Source organism: Panthera onca, chromosome A3 (genome assembly GCF_046562875.1).
Source record: "Panthera onca isolate mPanOnc1 chromosome A3, mPanOnc1 haplotype 2, whole genome shotgun sequence".
NCBI lineage: Eukaryota > Metazoa > Chordata > Mammalia > Carnivora > Felidae > Panthera > Panthera onca.
Window position 1 is genome coordinate 63,090,487 of NC_138341.1, and position 14,575 is coordinate 63,105,061.

Below are 14,575 nucleotides of genomic sequence, written 5' to 3' on the forward strand. Positions count from 1 at the left end.
TTTGACTTGGGATCATGTAGTAAGTAGAGGAAACTATAAAAAACTATAATAAGAAGCTGGAAAAATGACAACCTATATTGTATAGAAACAAAACATTTGATACAACCACTGACTGCAATGACTTGGAAGGCAAAAGAATGTGCCAAGTGCACTGACAGCACAGGCTGGGAAATTTTTGAGGCAGAATATTTGTGGTATGAGTTGGCTGCTATTATCCACATTTGATAAGTAACTACACGAAAGAAATGAGCTTGGAAAAAAATTGACTAGCTTTCAAGCAGGACTGAGGGGAATTTATATATATATACATACATATATATATATATATATACATATATACATATATATATACATATATACATATATATACATATATATACATATATACATATATATATATACATATACATATATATATATATATATATATTTTAATGTTTATTCATTTTTGAGAGACAGAGAGAGACAGAGCATGAGCGGGGAAGGGGCAGAGAGGGAGACGCAGAATCCGAAGCAGGCTCCAGGCTCTGAGCTGTCAGCACAGAGCCTGACGCTGGGCTCGAACTCACGAACTGTGAGATCATGACCTGAGCCAAAGTCGGGCGCTCAACCGACTGAAGTCGGGCGCTCAACCGACTGAGCCACCCAGGCACCCCAGGACTGAGGGGAATTAAAAGAACCTAGAAATTCTGGGGATTGTAAGTTTGAAACCTTAAACCACTTCTCTCTAAAGGTGTGGCATTAGAACACTGCCATACAGCAAAGACAAAACTAAAAAAGTGGCTGTCACACCCTTTGTCAAGACCCCTGAAAAGATGAAGGAGATCAAAGGTGCAACTCATAAATGAGCAAAGTACCTACACTTACATCTAGAAGGAATCATGTCTTTAAAAGAATTGTGGGTGAGGCATTTGACACACACAGTTGACTAGAATCCACATTGAAAACCAACAAAATTTTTGAGGGAGTTTTATGTTGCATTGGAAAAATTGCCACCTGCCTAGGTTTAAAAAGACTATCTCTGTTTGAGATATATAAAGATCTCTGGGCCCCCAAATTTCACAGGCAGGAAGCAGGGTGAGAAATCTGCTCATCAACAAAGAAGGGCATATTCTCCAGTACTCATCAGAAAAGCCAAGATGAAAAAGGAAGAAGTTCCAAGGGCAGAGCAAAGACCCATGTACAACAGTAGGCTGGTGATTACCTCTCAGGTGTAGAACCAGGGCCTAACCAAGATATAAACCAACCTCCCTGTAGGGGAACCTGGCAAAATTTGGCTAGCAGAATTTCAAAATTGCTATAAAGCAGTGACTTCTATCTTTCCTTCAGTTCTCTCCACATCGAATGCAAATGTTTCTTATCCTGTCCCTATTCCAACATTGCATATTAGATATGTAGGGACAGATAACATATCTTTTCAATTTATAGATGTATAGCTCAAGAGTAGTTCCACCTAGACCTGACACGGATCATGAGATCATGGACTTTGAACCTGAAACTCTATCTGGGTGAGCCTTTGTGGGTTTCATGGGATCGCACTGACTCTGTCCTAAGTGCAGAGGGATTCTGAAAACTTGTGACCAAGAGGGCAGACACTGGCCAGAGAGATTGAATTATTATTTTTAAGTCTTCATTCATTTCCTTTATAAAATTATACATTCACTTTTTTTTTCCATATGATTTTCAGGTCTTCCCACTCTGAATGAAAAAATATTTCCTTGATCCATTCATATTGGGCTTGGCATGTGAATAGTCTTGGTTAATAAAATCTTAATAAATGTAACAGAAACAGAGTTTTAGACTTGTTGGCATGATCTGGCTTCTTCTCTTGCACTCCTGCCATCCCTCATGAGAAGCACATGCCCCGGTAGCTTCTGGTCCGTGGATTTGGTGTCTCTGGACCAGTGGATCAGATCCCAACTGACAGTTTCAAGCCAAGATAAGCTGAACCTTGATAAGATCAGTCATCTTCCAGCTGATCCGCAGAATTGCTAATGAGACAAGAGAATGTTTGGTGTTTTAATTCAGAGATTTTAGAGCTATTTGTTTCACAGCATTATTGTAGAAAAAATGCTGGCTGACGCCAGTTACATGTTTGTTTATTGTCTGCCCACATGTGCATAAAAGGTCTACTATGTTGTTCATGTATATATTCCTATGTACAGAAACATTCTAGGCATATGGTCATTGCACAACAAATATATTAAATGAACAGATGAAAAATGTAATATACGGTAAGAACTACCAATTTAACACTATTAGAACCCTATTTGGCTATCTCTTTTACTGCAAACCTAAGGTTGAATTCACAGTGGGCAGAGAAGAATGGCATACCTACAGGAAAAGAAGCCATTTGGAGTTCTTCACAAGAAAGTATTAAAGATCTCCTCAAGTGGTGTTATGAACGTCTGATATAGAGACAGCTGTAGTGATAAGAATAGCTAATTTGGTTGAGAAAAGAGAATTATTATGAGACAATGTCCCAGTTGTCTTTATATCTGTAGTTGCAGCACAAAGTGGGCTCTCAATACATGTGTGTGCAAATGAATCGACTTTCAGAGCTCATAGAAGCTTTTTGTACCCTCCTTGGCTTTCAGTTATGGAAGATATTAAGATGACATCAGCGACTAATGCAGGCCTGTGCTTAATTCTCCACTCTGCTAGAAACTCTCTAACTTGGGAGGAGCTAGATTATGCCTGTGGGTCAACCGAAGTACTCTCCTCTCTTTCCACAGATGAAAAGGGAGAAGACTCTGCTGATATTAAGAGAACTGGTTTTTAGGTTTTTATATTCTCCAAATCAACTCATGTTACTTTCTTATTCTTCCTTAGCCGTCCTTTCCCTTAACTCAAATATCCCACCCTTCATTTAATGCAGTAATTCCAGTGAACGGGTTATTTTCCATCTATCGTCACGCAGTCCTTACTATGGACTACATGCTGTGCAAAAGCCTGGGGATATAAGTGAGACATAGTTCTTGCCACCAAGGTGTCTACTGGAGAAGGAAGACAAATAATCAGATTAAGTTGCTTTAAAGTAAATGGTACAATTGAACAGTACATAATAAGAACACAAAAGTAGGGCATCTAAATGATACTGAGGGACCAACAGAGAGTGGGATTTGAAATAGAAGAGGAGATACAGAAGGGAGATAATGATGTGAGAGAAATGTTCCCAAACATGTTTTTGCTTATGCTTATAGGAAGGTGGCCCCATATAAGAAAATAAATACCAGAGTATCCCTGAAGGAAAATTACATGGATGACCAGATACACACTTTAGTACTAATGGAAAAGGAAAGAAGAAGAGTTTGCAGAGTCCTAGATGACTGTCTCCTGGCATATAGTATACATACCTTACCACAATCTCAAGGAACATGTTGAAATGGCAAGGAAGCAAAAAAACAGCAATCGTTCCAGGAAAGAGAAAAGCAAAAATCTACTGATTGAAGCAGTGTGTCCACTTGTTGAAAGTGCCTTCTTCTTCTTTTTTTTTTTTTCTTGGAAAGGCACTTGGAGTCTGTAAACAGAAATTATGAAGTTAGTGAAGAAAGTCTAGAATGCGAAAAGAAGACCAAATGTTATAATAAAGGAGAAACCAGGATGGAATTTGATCTGCCAAGACAAGGGTGTGAAGGGACAGAGGATCATCAGAGTCTGGAGCATGTCAGAGAAACTCAGAAACAATTCTTGTGGGTTGATTGATTAGACAAGATAAGGTGCCCTGAGGCCAAGGGGTCAAGAGTTTATGCAGCCAATTTAAAAGTTTTCTGACTTAATGAAGGGCATTTTGAAGATAGCTGGAAAGTGTTTAGTTAATTGAATTTGTGAAGTAAATGTATATCCCCAAAAGTGTTTGTTTTATGTCTGTTTTCTAGTTCTTAATCTTTCATATTTGTCAGAACAAAATTGTGCCAGTGACATGGAAAAGTTGGTCTTTGAACAATATTTATCTTTCTTTCTCTCTTTATCACTCTGCTCCAACTTCTCCTCCTACCATCCTGGAGGGCTATGCAGATTCAGTGTTCTAATAGCAAATCTTATTCTAAAATTTCCTGAAAAGAAATTTTTTCTCATGTATGTGTATGTCTTTTTCGAAGATCATTTTAGTAGGAGAGCATATCTCCCAGAGAACATAGAATCTCCCAGACAACTTTTCTTTCAAGGGATAACATTAATGAGGAGTTCGGTCACATTTCTTTATTAACTGAGATACAATTCATGGAAAATCAGAGGCATTCCCTCCCAACCACATATTCTAATACACAAACTATAAATAATTTTATGATTCTTCTGACAGAAACCGAAGGCAAATTTAAAAAATGGTGCAAATAGGCAGATGCCATGATTATAATCTTTTTTCTTTTTAATTTTTTATAATCATCATGTCATCACGTCATGATTGTTATTTTCCATTGTCTTCCTTTACATATTTTTATCAACAATGCAAAGATACATAACACAACCGAACATAGGCAGAGAAGAAACCTTGAAAAGAATCTGCCTAGTTGAAAATAGCTTATATATTTACATACAAAGTTGTATTTGATCTTCATAACAAACTTGGTAGGGTGGGGGAGGGAAGAAAGGTGGCGCATCAAAGTAGGTAAGAGGATGGCCTTTTAGTCATTAATGCCTCGATCGAATCCCACTCACTAGCTGTAGGACATGGGCAGGTTAGTGAACATCTCTGAGGCTCAGTTGTAAAGCAGGTATAATAAAACCGACCTCGTAAGTTTGTTGTGAATATTGAACGAGGGAAAATAAAGGCCTTGGTACATAGGATAAAATAAATAAGATTCATTTATTAAATAAATAAATAAATAAATAAATATGCCACCTAGGATTAATTAGTATGGCAAAGGTGTTACTACTTTTTTTCCCCACCAGACATATCAACACACATATCCAGAAGTGTGCCTAACCACGCTGCTGACCACACAGAAGGAAAACTTTCGCCTTTTAGCTTTTAATATTCAGAGGTGACCTGTCCGTGTTTATTTAACACTTCTAATCAGAGAAAATGAAAACCTATTAGGAAAATACATACTGATGCCGTTTTAACTAAGTTATCAAATATCTTTCTAACAAATGGGTCAATGTAGACACAATCTTTCAAAAATGCAGTGAGTCACGGTCGGAGCATTGACACGGCCCTGAAAGATCAGGCTCAGTTTACGCGGCGGCCTGTGGCTGTCTCTTCCCTTGTTGCTAGCCAACTCTCATGTTAATGACATAATTAAATGGCTATAAAGTTCCATAATTCTTGCTCCTTTAATTAACCAGAGGGAAACCTCTTCTCAATGCTGAAGATTCTGCTGTTTCATCCTGTATAAGTTTCCAAAGGCTGATGTTTAAATTCCATAACAATCGCAAGGAGCACTCAAGAAGGGCTCCTTTTTAAAAAATAAAGAAGTGAGCATTTGAGCAGAAATGCAAGCTTTCAATCAACTGTATAAATAATCAGCTAAAATTGGTTCTGTATATCATGCTGTGAGTTTTCACCAAGAGTTGTTCTAGATAAAAAAACATAAACTTAGCAGAAGCCAAAATCATTGAAGCAAATGATTCCCTTGAAGATTCTTCGGGACTCCAGAGGTGCAGCACTAAAACACTTCCACAGAGTTTCAAGCTCTTTATGAGGAAAAAGTGTGAACTTGGGACAAGACACAGAATACATGCTGTAAATTTTACAGAAGTTTTTTTTTAAAACCTCTCCCGTTACCGCTTTGACCTTCCGTTAATTCAACAGTTCTAAATCAGGTAGAAGCTGAAATGATTCAGATGCACAATGGGGGATGGCCGCATAAAAGGAACCCGTTGGTATTGCCTAGGCTGAAAGAGGAAGGTGGAGAATTCATATTCTATAAGCTGTTCCCACTTCCCATGTGGCATAGGCAAGACTCGGAAGTTTATTAATGTCCCCCAAAGAGAGGACTCAGAGTGGCCTAGTTGAGCATTGTGGGCTTAGCATGGGGCCCCCTGTGATGGAGGGCATGGTGCCTTCCCAGAAGACACTCCAAGAGGACTTTCCCAGACAGAGGCTGGTTACGCTATATAGCACAGACTCAAAAAGCATCAGCAAAACCTGAGATGAGTCAGAGGCATCCCGGGGTTATCTGAGAGTACTGACCAAACAATAGAAGAGCAGGTCTCAATTCAAACCTTCTATAGACACCTGTGGGCCAAAGAGCAGCCAGTCTGAGAGACCTTGCTACAGAGAGTGGCAGGGCCAGACACAGGACAAGGACTCGAGCACCCCCATCCTCTGCCCCCATATAGATGGATCAAGCCCCTTGGCAAATAGGTACCTTAGGGTTAGGAAAGTTGTGCGCTGATGTGTGCTGCGAGGTATTGCCCTTGCTTGGCAAGCCGTGTGTCCTAGTCTGGAGTAAGGGAGATTTTTTGACATCAGTTATCTCAGCAGAGAGGCCTTCTTTGCCTTTTCATATTTCATTCTAAGTTGCAGTCTGTGTTAGCTTTAGCCTTATTTCTCAGACACCAGGACAGTGTCTTGAGGAAGAGAAGTAGGGGAGTACGCGAACGAGCTGAAAGACTGAGCATTTTCCTAAAGACACTAAGTCTTTCAAAGAAGACTCTATATGAACAATCATAACTTTGAACAGATTGAATGTGAAAATGAAAGAAGTGACTGAAATGTTGCTAATGGATAGATAATAAGTTGTTTTTACCACTCAGTGAAGTGGAATTACATGGAGCAGATCAGAGTTTTTAGAAATTAAAGGGCCGTATTTATTTTCTGCATATCTGAGCGTAGCATGAAGAAATTTCCAACTCCATTGTGTGTGTGTGCGTGTATCATAAAAACTAGAGGATTGTACTCTAAACATAACCATTTTTTCTGCCTAATGAGATTATGGATGTTTATATTTTTGATTTTTCACTTTCACATTTCTCAATTTTTCTGTGATGAGCATGTATTAGCTATTTAAAATCAAAGACGGATAAATGCTATTTTCAAATAATTTGTTTACATCTTCTAGTTGTTTTTGTTTAAACCCCAACTGTTTAAAAGAAAAACACATCAAATATTTGGTCATTACATATATATAAAACTCAAAAATTCTGTCTAACCTTAACTTTGCTCTGTTTTAATCCCCTTTATTTCAAAGATCACACTGTATGTCCCTTTTTGTCTTAAAGTTTCAAAATGGCCTTTGGCCAAATGCAATTAAGATTTTGCCCTGACCTGACATAAAAAAATGGAGTATGTATATGAAAGCACTTTGAAAACTTTAAAGGACTTTAAAAATGTATGGACGTACTAGTGGTGGAAGGCAGGGAAGGTGAGCAGTAAGGGGGAGGTACAAGAGGAGGAACTAGGTTGTATCTTTGCAAAACATAAATTTCAAAGGTTCTTCCTGAATTAATTTGCAAACAGAAATGAATGGAGTTACGGTGTGGCATTCCTGAATACTCACAATTTTCACAAGTTAATCCCACACCTGTGATAACATGGTACACACCTTCAAGTTGACATTTGTCTGTATCATTTGCTGCTACTGACAGCAATGGACCCCCTTCAATAGAGTCAAAAGTACTTGAGAGCTAAGGGTCTCCTCGTGGGAACCCTGAGGCTATCTCCTGTGTCTATATTGTTAAGAGTGGTCCCAGGGGGAGTCCTATTTAGGAAAACTTTGAATCTGGAAACTGTCCCTTGAATTTGGGTTTTTTGTTTGTTTGATGTAGGACCCACAGATTCTAGAAGGGCAATTCTAAGAATGCTCTCCAAATCTGGATGTCCTTAGTAGCCCTTTCCCCCAGATTAAAAGAGGTATAATTTGTAGACGAAGAGTCCGTCTTACTTTCCAGGCTTCCCGGTGCAAACCTAGGGCAAAAGAGCTTATGACACGGAGTCAAACAGCCTGGATTCACATCCCAGCTCTACCACTGGTTAGTTGACCTTGGAGAAATCACTCAACCTCTGTGCCTTAAACTCCTCGTCATAAATGGGGATTATAATAGGACCAACTGCATAGGGTTCTTAAGAGATTTAAACACATCTATATATATGAAGTGGGATGTGAACAGCATCAGGCACTTATTAAGTGCCCCGTAAGCATTACTTGTTGTTATTAAGAGGGGAATCCTCATGTATATCCAGATCACCACAGCCTCTGAAGTTCACAACTTATCCCCACTCAAGGAAGATAATCCCGAGATGGCCTGGTAACTGAGAAAGAAACCCTTCTCATGGTTCTTCGTAGTTCAGGCGCGTGTGGTGGTGACTGATGCATGCACACACATATGTGTAACAAACCTTCTGAATTCACTTTGGCAGCGGCAGAACTGGGTTTGTGTTGAGTTAGCCACCCTATCTGGTTCCGTAGTCTCTGGGATGACTCCATGCTCCTGGATGTAGTTTTGTGACATACCCATCTGGAGCAGGATTCAATACACTGGTCTTACGTGTCATAGAAAGCAAGTAAAGGACATTTCTTAACACAGGCAAAAAGGTTGAGTTCATGGATTCACTATTTTCTCACTAGCCTTGGTGAGTACTAATGGCTCTCAAACAGGCATTGAAATGAATGCTACGGAGCCATGTCAAAATTCTAGAAAATGTGAGGCACAAAGGCGTGCTTTTACCTGGAGAATCCTTCCCTTTCCTCACTTTTGCAACCAAAGGAGAAATTACAACTAGGGAGGTGGGGAGAAAAAGACTCCTTCGGTATATGTTAACAGGTTCTTTTTAAAAAAAATTGTTTAAGTTTAGTTATCTACTTTGAGAAAGAGCAAGCACAAGCAGGAGAGAGGCACGGAGAGAGAGAGGGAGAGAGAGAGAGAGAAAATCCCAAGCAGTGCATAGCCCGATGTGGGGCTCGAACTGACGAACCATGACCTGAGCTGAGATCAAGAGTCTGACGCCCAACCAGTTGTGCCACCCAGGCACCCCTATGTTAACAGTTTTTAAACATTAAACATTAAAACGAGAGCATTATTTCTAGAGGGACCTCACCATACCCTAGAAAAGTGGCTTTTATGATTCCTGGCTTTTATGGACTTTAGCCAGCTCTTCAGCAGTCTTAGGTAAATTAATATTCAGTGAAAATTTTAATAAACACATGAAAATTTTCTACATCGTATTAAAAACTGATCAGTTGGCTTAATACTACACCTCTCATGCCTGCCCAGAGTGTTAGTCCCTCTCATCAAAACACACTTGGGAAAAATATTGAAGTTAGTCCTAAGCCACCCCTGCTCCATTTTAATGCATTCATCAGACATATAGTTCTGGGTATTATTCCCCCTGTCCATTCTCTTCTATCCCTGGATCTTCCATTCCTTTCTTTTTCTCCCATGATGTCAGATTATTAAACACATACACTTCAATAGGCCCGCAGAAAATAGAACCACTTCGGATTTGTTTTGGGCAGGAGGGGTCAGCCTGAATTTCCAGAGTGTGGCTCAGTCCTCTACCACACATTTCCTCCCACTCCAGGGATTTCACTTCATCTTTTATCCATCCAGCTAAGGAGAACAGGGGCTAATTTAGGAGCCTCTTTATGCCTGTACATATTCAGCCAGAGGGGTCACTGTTGATTGATGCAAGACACTCTGTCCTCCAAGAGCTCGCCAAGTCCCTGCTGGTCCAGAGAGTAGCAACCAACAGTAACTCACCCTTTAGTGCCTGTGCGTTTCTGTGCCTCCAGCTAGAAACCGTCAATAAAAACCAGAGGCAACTTATGTTGCCTTAGATCACTAATAAATGCTCCACACCACCACCTCAGAGCCCTTTCACAAAAATGTATTTCTCTACAGATAGATGCCAAGCCCCAGCAGCCAATTACTACAGAAATGCCTCAAAGGCTTGAAGGAGGAGGCAGGGAGAGACAAGGGGCTCTTTTCAAAGATAAGAGTTATATGCTTCCTCCTAATAAAAGTTGCTCCCTTTTGTTGAATGCTTCCTCTAAGCCAGACACTGGGATAAGGTTTAACCTACATTATTTCATTCATTTCCTACAATTCTGGGACTCCAAAAGCTCTAGCCCATTTTACAGATGAGGACACAAAGGCTCACAGGGCTTAGGCAGCTTCTACTTTCTGCTTCTCCACTCCCCTCCACACCCCCAACCTGCCACAACAAAGGCTTGTGGGTGTGTGTTGCAAAAGCAGCTGAGAAATGCCCAGATGCCAGGCATTTCAGGTGGATGTCTGGGCTTCAGAGCATGGCCACTCATACCCTTACAATGCAAAGATGTTCGATGGTTCAGTTAGTTCACAGACTGCTAGAAACAGACATGATGTCTAGACATCATCTAGACATTGTCAACACTTCCAGGGCCTTCCACTTTATTGGTGAGTGTTGAATATTCTGGAAATTTTCCAGAAAGCACTGGGTGCCCACCCTGTATATGGTACTGTGATGGGTTCTGCATAGGTTTAAGGGAGTGAAATGTTAAAAAAAAAAAAAAAAAAGAAAAGAAAAAAAGAAAAGAAAAAAAGATGGCACGGTCACAGTCTTCTACAATTATTTTTAATCATGCAATATTCAATAAAACCAGCCCCTGGGTTAAATGCTAGGGATAAAGGGAATAAACACTCCTGGGCCATAGATTTTATCATTTCTTTTTATCCTTCCTTTGTTCTACCCCTGTTTCCTAAGGAGTCTCATTATCTCCCTTTATATACACAGGTCTTAGGCAGATTACGTGGCAGGATGAAACACCTGCACTGACCAAAAATCCATTTGGCTACTAACTACAGAAAAGCCAATATATCCACATCCTGAAAAGTTCATCTTGCTGGACACTGGTTATGGTCTGATAGGTTAGAGCTGTCAGTTTCGCACTTCACCACGCTTCACTCCTGCAAGAACGGAACCACCGACTATCATGAACTTTTGACTTCTTCTCACCCCTCCCTGAAAACTCGCAACACAGGAACATTAAATACCCAAGATAATTGCTTATCTGTAATAACTATGGCATGAAGGACCCTCGGGATGCTGCCTTACATCTCCTCTAACTGAGCCGTTCCGCAACATTTCTGTGAAGGAGCAGACGTAAGCTGTCTCCTCTTTGCCAGAGAGCAGAAGACCCTGTGGATATGGTAAGACCCAGGCTTGAATTTGGGGATGAGGATCAGCACCCTTTTCTGCTATGGAGAAAAATGACCTACCCTTTTGAAGGTAATGATACTATTAACGGCAGTAATATCTTATACTTCTGCCCTGCTTCCCTATCTCTCAAACACATTACATCATGGTTCCATTGGCCCTACGTGCCAGACCTTACATTGGTATAAACGTTTTGATATTTTGCTCAGCTGTAACACATCTCTGTATTTCATTCGACTGCCACAATGAGAAGGAGAAACATTGCTGTCCCAGCTTACCAAAGAAGAAACTGAGGGTCAGGGAAGGTCATTTTTGCAGGTTATGAAGCTAGAATTTCAGCGCACATGATTCTTTGCAATGGCCAGCGTTTATAGCTCTTCAGGAATCTTCATTTGGTGCACGGGGTATCTGGGGGTCTTCCTTAGGGAATCACGGAAGGGTGAGATCACGTGTGCCTAATGAGCCACATGTCCCACCTCATGGACAGGAGTCACAGAGTTAGGTAGGTGGCCGTGGCCAACGACACCCTGCCCAGAGCCTTTGTGTGGCAAGAAATCCAGTCCACTTCCAAAAGCGAGGCTCTAAGAGAGGGGTTTCTGTTGACACTTTCTCTGTATGTTTTGTTATGCTTGTTTTTGTTGGCCTAGAGAACCAGCAGCCAGGGACAGCAGGATGACTTTGAGCCAAGGGGCGGTCTGTTCACACCCTAGGGACAGGAGTGTTTCACTAAGTTGCTGCCGCTTGAAAGGACAGCCGCCACGCAGTCTTGCTCTCTCCCGGTTTTGTTATCCCTGAGATAATAAATAAAGGCTCATTCTGTTGTGTCCAAAAGACCCTTTTCAGGAGACCTGCTCTTGCTGGAAGTCTCCAGAGCCTCCTCACCTGATTACAGTCAGATGCTGGGCATTTCAAATTAAATTAGAACAAATAACAAAAATGAAAGGAGAGTGGGGAGGAGGAGGAACAAACCAGCAAAAATGGTATTCATTTAAAGTAGCCAATGAGAAAAACGGAGCCCGAAAAACTCAGCTGATAACGGCAGAGATTGACATTTGCTGTCCATCTTAGGCTAAAAAGAGCCACAAGTGAGAATCTGTCGGGATGACAATTCCAGGCCAATTTCATGTAGAATATTCTGATGCAGATATGGCCAGGATAAACAAGAAGATGTTTTAAATCGAGACCTGAATTTTTATGGCCCTCAGACCACGATAGGATCTCTATTTGCTTGTGAATGCAACATACAAGATACAGTTCTTGGAAGATGGTAAGAATATTTGTCCCATTGTGCCATTGTTTCCTCTAGCAAGTCCTGTCAAGGATGAACTGTCATTTGAGCTCAAAATTCTGCTCAAGATGTGCCTAGAGAGACCCACTGGAGTATGGATGGATGAGAAGGCAGAGGAATTCTTGTAATACCTGGTCCCAATATGTTCCAGTGTCAGGAAGATGGTTTAAAATCAAATGGAAGGATTCATGGACCAAGATTACAGTGTGTCCATTGCCAAAGTGATTTAAGACAGCATCCTTAGAGCTCCATTGATAACAACTTGAAATCAAGCAGTCTAACAAAGCCTCAGAATCGCTTCGGCCTCCTTGATACCACTTTACCTTGGTTCCAGCCCGGTCTCACATTTGCCTGGAACATTGCTATCACCTATTTCAGCTGCCCTAAATACTGCCGGATGGATCCCAGAGCAGTATCAAGATATCTGATAAGACAATCTAACTTCACCATCCAAATGCTGAAAGGACATTTACATTTAATATGCTTTTTCAATCCTATTAGCCAAAGTAGTATATTGTACAGTAAAATATATTGTCTTATTACACTGCTTTCATCATGAAGAAACAATGAGCACACAGAAACGTAATTCATATTATATTGTCTGTCACTAAAGGAGGGCTCTTCGACAAACTTAAACCCAATTTGGAGCAAATAAACTATTAGTGAGCTAGAGAGTTCACTAATCTTGTGCCCAAACTAGTTGCATCCACATATTAAAAGCCATTATCAACTAGGCAAAGAGACCCAGGAGAACACAACAGATGATTACCTTCCGAGAGACATTCTTGCACATAGCATTAAAAACGCTGTTTGGTCATGTGTCTGTCCCCTAACATCACTCTTCATTTTGATTTCCAGCGGCCAGGCATAAGGAAAACTTCCAAGTCTCTGAAGGAGCCGGTGCTAGTGGGGATTACCTCAAAAATGTGACAACCCCTTTATTAAAAAAACAATAAGCATTCAAGAGTGATCAGTGAAAAAATGTCTCTTAAGGCCATTTATTTTTAGCTGAGCGTTGTTGTGACTGTTTCCATGGCTAAACCATGAACATGTTTGCTGCACAAGCCCGGTCAGCTAGTGGCCTTAATTAACTTTCAAATGGAGAATGCTGCGGTTTACCACTTATTAAATATCCACCACACCAAGTTACAGTTTTACCCTTCCACACCTCACTTAGTCAAGACGCCTCGAAAAACCCACGATGCTGAATAACTGGTGATTTAAAAATAGGGACCACGTGTAATTATCCGACTGAACACACAGGCTGTGAGGAAAGTTTACTAAAATCTGGGCAGCTTTCATTTCCAGATTGAATGATATAATTTGTAAATTGAGGCAACAGGATAAGTCACTCAGAAAGAATAGAACAAGCTGTTCTTACTCATTCAAAGGGCTTGAACACATATTTGTTAAGGGCTTGCTTGGCGTTCCAGATACGGCGTATTCTTCCAGATTCCTCATGTCCAGGAATAGCAGGAGGTGGCAAACGGAGTTCAGGACATGGCGAAGAAGGAAGAGGCCACTCTCAGCATTCAGGATCTTAAAACAGTATGCTCTCTAGAGAAGGAAGAGTACGAAATCACTCATCAAGTTAATCTACTCTTAATACAACATACAAGTAGCCTCATCAAACTCATTTCACCAAGCGTTTTATCCAGGAGGGAGACGATGCGGTTTGAGATTCAATCAAGACAGAATTAGTTTTTGTGATTAGCTAGGCGAGTGGTTAAGGTACAGTAATAATGGTATCCTTATTCCTTCTCTCCTCTCTCTCACCCAATACTCTGAGACACACACTCACACACACACATCCACACACGCACACCGTCGCCCACGTCTGTTTGGATTTGGCTTGTGAATCTTCAACTAGTGTTGTCTGTGTTTCAAGTTGTGTACTCTCAGGGAAAAAAAAAGAAGTGAATTCACCTCTCGTTGAAATTCCACTGTGTATAAAATGGTCTTGGAATTTGAAGGGAGAAAAAAAAAATCCTTCTACAAAGAGAACATGTGAAAAGGCCAAGGGAGAGCATAACTGAAAAAAATATATAAAAATGCAAATTTTCCTAAACTCCAGCTTTGGATGGACTGAAGCATAAGTGAGAACTTCAACAAAGCAATAGAAAAAGATGACAGCTCAGAGTTTCAGAAATTTAAGACAGCAGCAGGATTAGACACTTTGGGTTGTCTTCGCACACATTTCTTATGGG

General features: G+C 40.6%; 1 long non-coding RNA gene across 1 annotated transcript in view; it reads right to left on the reverse strand.

Moving 5' to 3' along the window:
* Positions 1-3,513, reverse strand: part of LOC132661121 (uncharacterized) — a 28,611-nt gene extending 25,098 nt beyond the window's left edge. Inside the window, exon 1 of the long non-coding RNA XR_009602070.3 lies at positions 3,357-3,513. This is a non-coding gene — a long non-coding RNA (uncharacterized LOC132661121). The remainder of the gene's footprint in view (positions 1-3,356) is intronic.
* Positions 3,514-14,575: the final 11,062 nt, after the last annotated feature.